At 43.6% G+C, this 12,607-nt stretch overlaps 1 protein-coding gene across 6 annotated transcripts in view; it reads right to left on the bottom strand.

The window, feature by feature from the left end:
• PCMTD1 (protein-L-isoaspartate (D-aspartate) O-methyltransferase domain containing 1) overlaps window positions 1-9,258 on the bottom strand; it is a 101,394-nt gene extending 92,136 nt beyond the window's left edge. For 3 of the 6 annotated variants that reach the window (XR_008448617.1, XM_054059200.1, XM_054059197.1), the window contains exon 1: window positions 9,099-9,258. The gene's annotated coding sequence lies outside the window, so the exon portion shown is untranslated. Of the gene's footprint in view, window positions 1-7,014; window positions 7,184-9,098 lie in introns of all 6 variants that reach the window. The other 3 variants (XM_054059198.1, XM_054059199.1, XM_054059201.1) reach the window with 3 other exon arrangements.
• Window positions 9,259-12,607: the final 3,349 nt, after the last annotated feature.

The following is a 12,607-nucleotide window of genomic DNA, read 5'->3' as shown; positions in this document are numbered from 1 at the left end:
TACTCACTTGCACATAACTTTCTTCTTTTTAATCCCCAAATTTCCAAGTGCCTCACACTTTAAGGTCCAAGTAACAGTCTGCCTCATTCTCCAGAGACACCATAAATAACATACTCTACTATCACATGACCTTGTCCATAAATCTCTTATTTCTTAAAATATCCTACAGCTACTTCATATAAAGAAGAGATTAACTATCCCTTCATGGTTCTTACCAAAGGAAAGGGATGATTGATCAAAACTTTCACAACATACAAATCAAGTATGAACTAAACTTATTTTAAAAATCTACAAAAGAATTTTCTACATAAATGCAAATCATCCAGAAAAAAAAGACCTCCTTATTTTACAATTAAAAAGGTTACAGCATTAGCATTGTTAACAAAGCCTGTTCCAAAGTTTCATGTCATCATTTTACTACTCTCCCTATTCCTGTTGCTATTAAAACAGGCTGCACTGCGGCAACATTTCAAAGTACTACTGTTTTAACAGTATCACTGTAATTGCCATCTCTGTGGCCAGCCAGTAACTTCTAGAGTAAGTTTTCCACCTTCCTTGCAAATGATTAAGCATATAATTTGCCAGCACGTAAAGTTACCAGTGCTAGGCTATGTGACAAAAAGCTATTCTACGCTCATAGGAGCAAAGAACCATGGTTGCAGATGGCAGAATCCACCCAAACACTCAGCTGTTCCAATGCTACCAAAGGAGAACCACAGGCTCTCCCCATGTACCTACTACCACTAGTCATCTCCAGGTCACTTTTCATTTTGAGAGGTGTGACTTCTTACAAAGCTACTAGATTTATCATGGGACGAGGGGGAAAAGCACTTGAGAATTGCACAAGTCCTGTTACGGGATGTTTAGAAGAGGAATTGAAGGTGGAAAAAGGGAAGGATCAAAGTGGCTTGGGGAGAAACAAGCATGGGAAAACAGGGCTATGATGGCAAGTGCAGCAGGTCACGTGAACAGCTTGCAGGTCAGTATGTGTATCTAGCTGTGCTGTCTCCCAAATTACCACTTTCTATTACCACTTTCTGCCCTGTTTGCCCATTAATCTCCTTTTGAAACTCTTTTCCTGGGGCTCTGTTCAGTGTACACATTTCTACATGAGAAGTGGAGTCAGACCACAGGGGCCTATGGATCTGTGGTGATCCATAGCAAAAGGGAACAAAGGAAGCAAAGGAAGGGGTGAGATTTTTCAGGTCAGGATGCAATCACGGTGAGTACCAAGATGGACTAGCCAGCAAACTGGCAGAGTAGCCTGGGAACCAGCGGCAGGCAGACTGTGTAAGACAACTGAAGGACTTTGCTGCTGCGGAAAAGAAGGATCCAAGTGAGCTGCTGGAAAACCTGTGGTGCTTTGCGGGGGGTGGCAGGTGAGTATAAGTGTCTGCAATAGGCAATGGGGCATAAATGAACCTAAGGGCCAGTTTCAGGACAGAATGGTTGTCTAAACCCAGAAACTACAAGGATCCATACATGTATGCACTTGCCAGTAGCAAACATTCAACTTGACCATCTAAAAAGGACAACGGGTTAAGGCAATTGGCACTGTTTGTGCTTGCATTAGTGCTGTGTTTTCTGTGTATATGTGGTGGCCAACTATGCATCTGTATACATACATGCTGAATATGTGTAGTGGGCTACTGAGCATATGTGCTCAGCCTCACTACTGGCTGGGCCTAGGACCATGCGTGTCTGAACTAAGCACTAGAAATACTTGAACAAAACTCCTTATAGGCCTTTAAAAGCCAAAATACATAAGCGCGTGTAACTTGAAAATGTATCTGCACTATTGTTTTTCTTTGTCTCCAGGTATGAATCAAGTACTATCACAAACATGGCTCAAAGTTATGATTTATTTATAGTACAAACAGCAGATGTGGTCTGGAGAGGATTTGGGACATTTGGGAAAGCTTCAGTGACCATGTCAAGGTAATAATACAAATATTTCACAAAAAAAATGAAAATTGCGAACCTTTTACCATTGCTAGATATCACAGCCACACACTTGCACAGCATCAGAGTATCTTCCATCTCCACAATCCGGCTCTATCAGGGTTTTTAAGTCATATAAAGCATATGGTTTTCACCTGAGGGAACTGTAGTTTAAAGATATAACACAAGAGGCTGCTATAGTCACATAATCTGATTTAGTTATATCAGCAACAACTCCAGTTTACCCAGATCATCCCAGAATGGAGAAGTCAAATCCTACACCGACTTTTTCTGACAACTGAGTTACTCCAGAAAATATCACAGAACCTCAGGAAACTCAGCAGTAATGAGTCTTATTCATAATGAATGCATAATTAACTGAAGTAAATAAGCAGATACTAAAGCCTATGGGATTTATGTTACAACTGTCAGCTCATCAGTATTCATAAAGAAACTCAGCAACTCAACTTTTCTATGTGCTTTCAGTTTCATGGATCTCCTGACTGCAATAATGTCAGATTTAGAGTTTCTTGAAAGAAGAACGCAGCAATGCTTAAAAACTGGACAGCAGGTGACTACACTAAACAGAAACAAACCCACACAGTTCATTATCAAAAGGGTAAAAGGCAAAGTCTTACAAACAAACAGCACGGTTACATACCCTAGCACCACAAGAGCCAGCAAAACTCCACCTGCCGGAATCCAACAGGAACAACAAGAGTAAACAAGAACTTCATGGGTCTCAGGGAAAGATTTTCAGATGGAAGTCAAATCCTATAATGGCAAACTGATGTCCTAGTAGAAATACTCAGAGCATTCCTGTTTACTTGAAATGCTTAGTACTGCAAGAATATTAAACCTTTTGCTTTGCTGAAATTAAACATCTCCTTTAGTGAACTTCAGAGTTCATTCTTTCAGCAATGTGAACTTGCTTATGTTTTACTCATACCTATCAAGCAAAAACAAACTGTGTTGAAAATATGATTACCAGGCTAGCAGCTCAAATTTTTTTCTAACTTTGACATACAGACTATTTTATAGCACAGTGGTCCCAACTGGGTTGAAGAGTACTACTTGGCTTTTTCTTTCAAATATGTGTCAAGAAAACTACATGGTAATTTCTGAATATCCACTGAAAACATTTTATACAGAAATAGCACAAATTCTCAAAATAGTAACTATTTCTCATTTTCTCCCACCCACATGTTCCTAATTTCTCTTTCAATGTTAAAACAATAAATTATAGCAATCAAGCCTTAGAATCAGGACAGGGATACACAAATTGCTAGATATGATTCATTAGCTGACCATCACCATAAACAATTCCAGTAACTATCACTTCACTTGTAGAAGCCATACATGGATGCAGGTGAAGTAGTTTTATTGACATTTATTAAAAAATATGAGCAAATAATTAAGTGCAAAGTCATCTCTGAGATATTATCTTTGAAATTTAGTTCCCTTCCACTCCCGAAGATGACAGGGACTGAAAGCAAATTACATTTGTTTTACTTAAAGAAGAGTACAAATACACCTGCTTTGAATAGTTACATTCAGGATTGTTTATGTTGTGTTTACTATATTACCATATACTGCCCTTCACTACATCTTAAACAACTATTGCACAAGAACTCTTGATTTGACTCAACTCCTACTGCTCAACCTATAAAAAAATTTCTAGACATTAGCCGGAAAAAAAACAAATTTCCCAATCACATCCCAAGCAGATGCCTCCTGGTGGAACATTATCCAATATCACAAAGCTGTTGTTCATCCTGAAAACAGTTTTCAAGATTGCTTAATTTGCCATTAAAAATACACATCTATCATTTAGGACTCTGAAAAGCTAACTGTTAAAAAAAGGAAGAAATAATCACAATTACTGACGGCTATAACAAGCAATATATATTTAGAAATCATTAAAATAAAAGCTCTTGCAACAGTAACAACAAACCTTTTACGCTATGTGATGATTCAGGTGCTTAAACACAGAATTGTAGTGCTATTCTAGATGCTCACACTAACTATATACTACTTGGCCTATAATATGACAGTAACTGTTAAGTAACACAACAAAACACTCTTCTGGCCACATCCTGCCTTTGTTCCCTGCAAATCAGCAAGAAGAGCTGCTGTTGTGTGATTAAAGACTCCTAGACAGAACATAAACCATATAAAGCTGGGGGACCTGTCCTTTGAAAGGAACACAATTAGTTGGGACTGAAAAAGCAACTAGATAAAACAGACACACCCCTAGTAAAGCATCCACGTTAGCAAACAAGACAAAGGCTGCCCCTTCTCCAAGTGCTCTGCTAACTCTACTTAAGCTTTATCCTGCCTGGCATCTTTTTTCTTTACTTCAGAAAAATGCAGGCTTTCAGTAAACCCTATCTCATACCTAATGGCTTCATGCTTACAGCTCAGATGTGCTATGGCACTTTCATATGTGTCCTCGATGCAGGATTCCAAACATCCCATGTCACTATCAAACCACTTGCTCTAAGCCTATTGGGGTTTTTTAATTAGTTTTTAAACCTAATTTGAAAGTTTTGTTGTCAAGTTCTGGATTGTTTCCTCAAACAATTTTTAAAAACAATAATTCTATTGGTCATCTTGTACATCCTAGAAACACTGCAAATCCAAATTCAGCACTTGTTTTGCAACTGTATGCTGAGCAAATACCACTTCAAGAAACCCTGAAGTGAAATGCAATACTTGAAATTCTAAGTCTCAATATTTTATGTCACCTTAACAACACTCACAATATCTTAAATTTCCAACACTGTGCAACTTGTAGAAATCAATGTTACGCACCTGTAACAAACCAGATCTTTACATCCTGATCTAGTGGGACATGTCCCTGCCCATGGTAGGGAGGTTGGAACTAGATGATCTTTATGGTCCCCTCCAACCCAAACTATTCTACGATTCTATGATCTTTTCTTCGCTAAGCACTATGCAAAACTAAACCAGAGCTCTAAAGTCAGCCTTCACTAAATGCCTCCTCTAAGCAGGGGACTCCCAAGCCTTTCTGCCAAATGACTGCCCTTTAACCAGAGAAGTTTACTCCTGCTCCAGGGTCACCTTCCCACTCTAGAACTCCAATGTGGAAACACCAGAATCTGTAGCCTGAGTTACCACAGTGACTCCTGATGTCACCTTGACTATTTCAGAGGTGTGGAGTTCAGAGCTTCATCTTTATTTTGGTTTTACCTGCTCTACAATGACTGCTCAATTGCTGTTTTCTCCCCACAATAAAAGGGGAGTTATATATTTGTACTTCAATTTAAAGGACTGATAAAATTAATTGAGAAATTAGTCACATACTAATAGCAATCACAACATACAAGCGAAATTCTACTTCAAAGTACCAAAGTCCATCCCAGTCTTCTTAAACAACACAGCAGTGGCAACTGCTTTAAGAGGTTAAGCAGGCCTGAAGGCTCTCATTAACATCCAGTGCACATGAATTAGTCCCAAAGGAATTGGAGCATAGTAGTTCTTTCCTGATGTTTTAATGTAATTATACCCTTAATACTTAATATAAACTACTTCACTTTACTCCCTAGAATTCCACAGAAGTGGAACAGTGTGATCACACTTCTGCAAAGCAGATACATAAAAAGAATTCTACATCTAAAAAAATCCACACTCAGTTGGAGAAGATGAAGCTTACAGATCAACTTCTGTCCCTATCGGAAGATTCCTGGAGTGCCTTAGGCCAGTCTCATACCCAATTATTAATTTGCAAAACAAGATGGCACTTAGTTTCTTCCCACTTTTGCTTTGAGGAATTTACATTTTAAGTAAGTAAAATAGATAACATTCAATGATGTTTGCATTCAAGAGTGCCAACTGCTGCACACTTCAAGGCATTTTTCTTACACAGAGAACTAATTAATGATCAGCTGCAGAGCACCATTTTCAGTTCATCAGGGTAAAACAGCAGATCTCTGCAACACTCCTGCTGAAAATGAGAATGAAGCAGGAAATGAAAATAACAGGTATGTATGAAGATGCTTCTCAACCAGCATCAATGACTTTTCTCAGGTGTTTCTCACCATGCACTGAAGACTTACATGAGCATTCCCATACTGCATACATTAAAAGCAATTCTGCAATAGTCATTTGTATTACAGAACTCTTAAAACCCCCAGCGTAATCCTTTCTGGAACACTGCATGGAAAAGTTATCTTGCCTGTACTGAGTTTTGGGAGCATCTTTGGGGAAAACAAAAAGACCTCAATGACTAACCACATCACGTAGTAGGCACTTGAAATTTGATCTTTGTGTTACTGTTTCTTCTTTCAAGTTGGACTAAAGAAAGGCACAGGCAACATGCTTTTTAGAGACTTCCACCAGCACTGGTATCACGCCTAAGTCTACCTTTAGCTTCAGGATACCCGCTTACCACTTCAAAGTAACTGCATTTCCACTTTAGAGCAACGACCAAGTGACTGCTCTGCTCTGCTCTGGTCCAGCACAGGCAAAGGTCTGGCAGTCAGGTTCTATTCTTAGACAAAAGCTTCTTCGAAAGGAACTGCTGTAGCTTGTGGAAGTCACCGACAGAAAAATAGAAGACTGAGCAATAATAAAAAAAAACAACAACAAAAAAACACCAAACTGCCAAGATTAAGACAATAAAAATGGCAAGATTTAATAAAATTATAAATAGAACACTGAAAATTGAAACTGGCTGGTCACATGCATAAAGCAAGTCATAAAGTCTGCAGCTGAATGAAGAAAACCCAGAGAGAAAGCCAATGGGAGGCAGAAAGATTACTACAAGAATACTAGAGTGAAGATTAGGGAAGGACCTTAATCCTGCACAGCACCAGTGACAACATTTGGCCATCCAGAACTACATACTCTTTTTCTGCTTCTGTGATTTCACGTTATTCTCCTTATTGCTGACCTCCCAACAGCACACAATTGTTTTTCCTTGCATTTCTGAAGGATGCTGACTGTTGTAAAGAACATCTGGCTAAGTGTCCATCCCAAAGCCTTCACAGAGGCTCTCTGGCCACACTCACATACTTTTTACATTCCTATCATTATATTATACTTACTTACACAGTCAAAATACTAATAGACCTTTCACAGATTTGTCACCTACACATCCAAAATATTCTTCAACCTTCCCCAAAAAATCAGGCAGGAGTACTGCAGAAGACATCCCCACTTATCCAAGCCCGAGTCCTTCAGAGATGATCTGCCCAGTGCCCAGAGTAAAGTAAAGATCCTGGGGGGAGAGAGGGAAATGTTTCACACGTTACAATTAATTTGCAAGAATAATGAACTACTGTTAAAAAGACATTCTCACAACACAGTCTCGTCATTTACTAACTTTAAGCATCAGATTTTTTTGCATAGCATCTTAAAACATTGTTTGTAATACAGAGGGTATATAGCCAAGAGGAACTAGGTATCTTCATTAAGTCACTAAGACTATCACTACCTGTGTCTTTTTTGTGTCTATCTCAAAGTTTACTGCTTTTCATCAGAACAAACCTTAGTTGCTTTTCAACTGTGCTCGACTTTTACTTGACAGGAGTAAAAAATACCCACTAGAAGAACAGTAGCTACACAGGCAACCCGGTAAGCAATGCAAGGACACAAGCATTCTCCATTCACTGCAGCAGTTTGGTAATCCCATCTCTTCTCTCATGCAGACCCTGAAGATGTTGTCCTCAGTCTTCCACCAAGAAAAATGAACAGCACCCTCCTCCCACCAAGAGGTTTTTCTTTTTTCCCTTTTGCTGTCAAATACGACAGAGCTGTACAAAGCAGGCCCAGGCTGCTGACTGCATATCAAATAAATGCCAAGATTCCTTCCCCCTCCACCCTCCCTTCCCCTTCCTCCAACTTCGCTGCGAGCTGCTGACAACTGCCAAGGCGGGGGGGTGGAGGAGGGCAACACTGGAAAGACAAGACCTGCACATGCACAACAAGAGGGTGGCCCGAGGTTTCAGGTCGAGAAAGAATCCCATTAACCCCAGACTGCAGCTCAGCTACAGGCAAACGTGAGCCTAGGACACCTCCCCCGAACAGATAACAACAAAGAAAACAGAGAGGGGAGGAGGTGGCTGCCCTGAAGCGAGTTTCTGCTCCTCCCCTTATGCTGCTCCCAGCCAAAACAGAGACCACAATGTAAACAGAGACGAAATGTGCGTTTATGGCGGAGCTGGGGGCAGGGGCAGCCTTCACTTTCCTTCCTGCCCGTCGCCAGGAACCCCCATCGACTCCTACAGCCGCCGACCCACCGTGCGTTAAGGGTCGAAAAGCAAAGTTACCGTGCATTTTGCACACTTTGCTTACGTAAACAAAGTTATTTTCCCCTCAGTCCTGCTACAGCGCCTCTCCTCCCGAATGGAGATATGCCCTTCCTTAGCCCACAGGTTTTCCTCGGTACAAAACAAAACGTTTTGCCTCCTCTAAAATGCCGTGGCCTGGAATACGCAGCCCCAAAAAGACCCTTAAGTTAAAAGCACTCGGGAAGGGAAAAGAAAAAAATATATCTTAAGCTCCTCTATTCATTGTTATTTGCTCACAGGCCAGAAAGCAGCCGTCACGGGAGAAGGCAGGGAGCAGAGCTGCTGCGGGGGGGGGGGGGAAGCCGCCCTCACCTTGCCTCTGCCCCCTCCTCCGCGCACATCCCATGGCTGGAACCTTCTCTCTCTCGGCCCCATCCCCTCACACCTGCCCCAGGACCGCGGCAGCTCCACCACACACCACTTCTTCTCCTCCCAACCCTTTTCGGGCCAGAGATTATTTATTACGCAGGCGGCGAAAGGACGGATTGGGGGGGGGGGGGGGGGGGGGGGGGTAAGGGGCGCTTGGAACGATCAGGTAGAGAAGGACGAGGAGGAAAAGAAGGAAAGAACTGCGGAGGAAGCACGGACGCTCTCTCCGTCCCATCCCTTCCCTTCCCAACCCCCTCAGCTGCACGAAAACAACCTCCCCCCCCCGCCCCGCGCCTGCGTGCGGGGCCCATGGACAATGGGAAACGGAGTCACCGGGACCGGGGGGGGGCGCAGGGAACCGGCTCCCCTCCACAACTTACCCTCCCGACTACAGGACAGCAGCCTCCGTGCCGCAAAGCACAGCTCTGCGCGATACCCCGTGCGACTTTTCCCTTTTCCCCACAGGACACTCACCCCTTCAGCAGTGACACCGGACCCTTCGCAGCACCGACACTCACTGGGGATGCGGGGCGATCTCCGAGGGAGCGGGACCGGCGTTCGACCCGCACCACGGAGGGCCCCGCGCGCCGCCGCCGTTTGTGTTGGTGCGAGGGGAGGCGGAGCCCCAACAGCTGAGAGGATGTAAACAGAAGGTCACGTGACCCTGCCCCTGCAGGCGGCCGGGCCCGCCCCCTTCCCTCCGCCACACGGGGGATGGGGGGGAGAGCCCTGATTGGCCGCGCTTGGCCAAGCCGGGGGCCAATGGGAGGGCGGCGTCCGCGGCGCTCGTCAGCAGTCGCTTGGGGAGGCGGTAGCGCCTGGGCACGGGCTTTCTTCTCTTCTAGTGGGCTGGAAACCGCTTCCTGGGACCGGACCTGACTGGGCCGCGATGTCTCTGGCCCTGTGTAGACTCATAGAATAATTTGAGTTGGAAGGGACCTGAAGGGTCGTCTAGTTCCAACTCCCCTGCCATGGACAGGAACACTTCCCACTGGCTCAGGCTGCCCAAGGCCCCATCCAACCTGGCCTTGAATACCTCCAGGGATGGGGCAGCCACAACTTCCCTGAGCAACCTGTGCCAGTGCCTCACCACCCTCATAGTGAAGAAATTCTTCCTTGTGTCTCGTCTAAATCTGCCCTTCTCCAATTTATACCCATTGCCCCTATCCAATCACTACAAGCCTTTGTAAACAGCCCCTCCCCAGCTTTCTTTAAGCCTCTTCAGGTACTGGAAGGTCGCTATAAGGTCTCCTCAGAGCCTTCTCTTCTCCAGACCGAACAACCCCAACTATCTCAGCCTGTCCTCATACAGGAGGTGCTCCAGCCCTCTGATCATCTTTGTAGCCCTCCTCTGGGCCTGTTCCAATAGCTCCATATCCTTCTTAGGTTGAGGATTCCAGAACTGGACACAATAGTCCAGATGAGGTCTCACCTGAGCAGAGCATAGGGGCAGAATCACCTCCCTTGACTTGCTGGCCGCGCTTCTTTTGATGCAGCCCAAGACATTAATAGCCACCTGGGCTGCGAGCACACATTGCCAGCTCATGTTGAGCTCATTGCTGGCTCATGGCTGGCTCAACCAGCACCCCCACGTCCTCTCTGCAGGGTAGCTCTCAGTCACATCAGCCCCCATCATGTACTGAAATAAGAGATTGCCCCGACCCAGTTATAGGACCATGTACTTCGCCCTCTTGAACCTCATGAGGTTCTCACTGTCCCACTTCTCCAGCCTGTCCAGGTCCGTCTGGATGACATCCAGTCCTTCCATTGTGGCAACTGCACCACTCAGCTTGGTGTCATCTGCAATGTCCCTGTCAATTGGCAGGCGGCCGATTGTCTCTCCCCATGAACCACTGGGGAAGGAAAACAGGACCGAGTTCTTAAACTGAGGAGGGACAGAGGGGAGGAGCAGCACTGCAGGAGGACAAAGGAGGGCACGCGTTTTTTAAAGAATGCCTGGTGTCCACCCAAAATTGCTCTGCTTTCACTGGTCCTCCTGCTTTTATGGTGTTTCCACCTTGGACAAGCAGAGGCAGTGGGGAGGCCAGGGTCTCCTCGGATCCCGTGTCCCAGGGCCTCTCACGAGTGTGATACAAGAAGTAGTTACTATTACAAAAAGTGGGATATTTTTTAGGCTAAAGTAGAGTTGAGTTTAGTCTAAGTAATTGTATTTTTTGGAAGTTAGACGGAACGTCCCTCTGAGAGCATGTTTTCTTTCAGACAATGTATTTTCCAGACATTGTTCATTCTTTGAAGATGGTAATATCTTGTGTGAAGTATGATCTGTGCTGAATAGATGCGTCTTGCTCTGTAATCACCTCTATTTGCAGTCCCTCCCTATCTCAAATGCAAGGTCAGGCAGAGAGCTGGAGCCAGAGTTATTAGCAAGAGTTTTGAGTCTTGTAAGGTTGGTAACAACATTAAAATTAGACCTTAGAAAGTAATAGAATATGCGTAAGATTTCTGGGAGAATTTATCCATATGCATGTAAGTGGTAAATATATTCTGTAATAGCTTTTGTCCCGTTGCACATGATTGATGGAGATTGCTCCCTCATGTTGCCCAGGCCTAATTAAAGGCTGCTTGCTTTCTGAAACTCCAAAACAAGTCAAAGAGAGTTTTATTTACAGGCATTTTTAGTATCAAAGGGAGCAAGAAAGTGGCACTGGTGCTTCTGAGAGAAGAGGTTTCAGGCTTTGGTGTAGCTGATGCTCTGAAAGATGAGATAGTTTGACAAACTACCGGAAGTGGGATTTCCACAGAATTTGAGAAAGGAGAAAGTACTGTGGAAGGAAATAGACAGGAGTGAGGGCAGATTGAAACAGCCTCAGGCGCTGGTAGCAGCTGGTGAAGCCCGAGTTGATCATTAAGTACGGGGTCATTCTGAGCCTCCGTCTCAAGTATGGTTTGTAAAGCATCACCTGGTGTTTGGTTTTGAAAGGGGCTGGAGGAATGACGTGGGATTTCAGGAGTCAGAGTGAGGAAAGTAGGCTGCTCCTGGTGTTTTTAAGAAACAAAAGTACACAGGTGTCAGGACTTGCAGCAGCTTGGCTGATCAGTTTTCCATTAGGGAAAGGAATGGGAAACACCCAAGATCGGTATCAGAAAATGGATGATATTCACATTTGTGGAACACTTGAGTTCATATTTACCAAATGATAAGGCAAAAAGTGTAGTGTTTATGGATTTCAGGCTTCTGGATGTGAAAGCCTGAAGCTCTAGAGTGGATATTACAATAAAAAACAGTGCTTTAGGTAACTTGGTGACATTTGCAATGATAATTTAATCTGGAGTGGTTTAAGCATTGAGAGTTTTGCAAAATGCAGCTGAGAGGCATACAGTTTTGAGCTTTGGCCAAAGTTTGAGTACTGGTGGAACAGGATTTCTAAGTAAAAGCCCTGAGAAATGAAGTGCACCAAAACATGCCTGGTGAGAGACCAGGAGTGAGTATTACTCTGTTGGGGGATCGAATTAGTTAATACCTGCAACAAACAATGGTTGTAAATGGCAACAACTGAGGTGGAGATAATTAGCAACATACGGGGGAGAATTTCTGCTAGGCTATGACTGAGAAACAATTCTGTCATTTGTGAGTAGGACTAAGGGATTCAAACAGTCCTACGAATTGCTGTAATGTTGCAGCTGTGACTGATGCCCCCTTGCATGAGAGAAAGAGGGGAGGAGAAACAAATAAATTCCATTTTTAGACTGAAATATACCTTGTACTTGGGTAGTGAACTTAAATATTGCTTGCTGCCTTTGAGTATCAAATATCTTTTCTATTAAGAATATTTAGATAGATGTAATAAGTGTGTGTAATTCCCCATCTGTTGTATGGATGAGGGTTTCCTGGTTTGCATTCCTTCTCTTTCCATCACTTCCTAGATCTTCTCATGTATGACTAAGGCATGCTCACTGCCTGTCAGATATGGTATGCTTAATCTGTATTCACTTAGGACAAAAGTTATGGCCATATTTTGGTT

The sequence above is a fragment of the Cuculus canorus genome, chromosome 2 (genome assembly GCF_017976375.1).
Source record: "Cuculus canorus isolate bCucCan1 chromosome 2, bCucCan1.pri, whole genome shotgun sequence".
NCBI lineage: Eukaryota > Metazoa > Chordata > Aves > Cuculiformes > Cuculidae > Cuculus > Cuculus canorus.
This window is presented reverse-complemented; position numbering and strand designations above follow the sequence as displayed.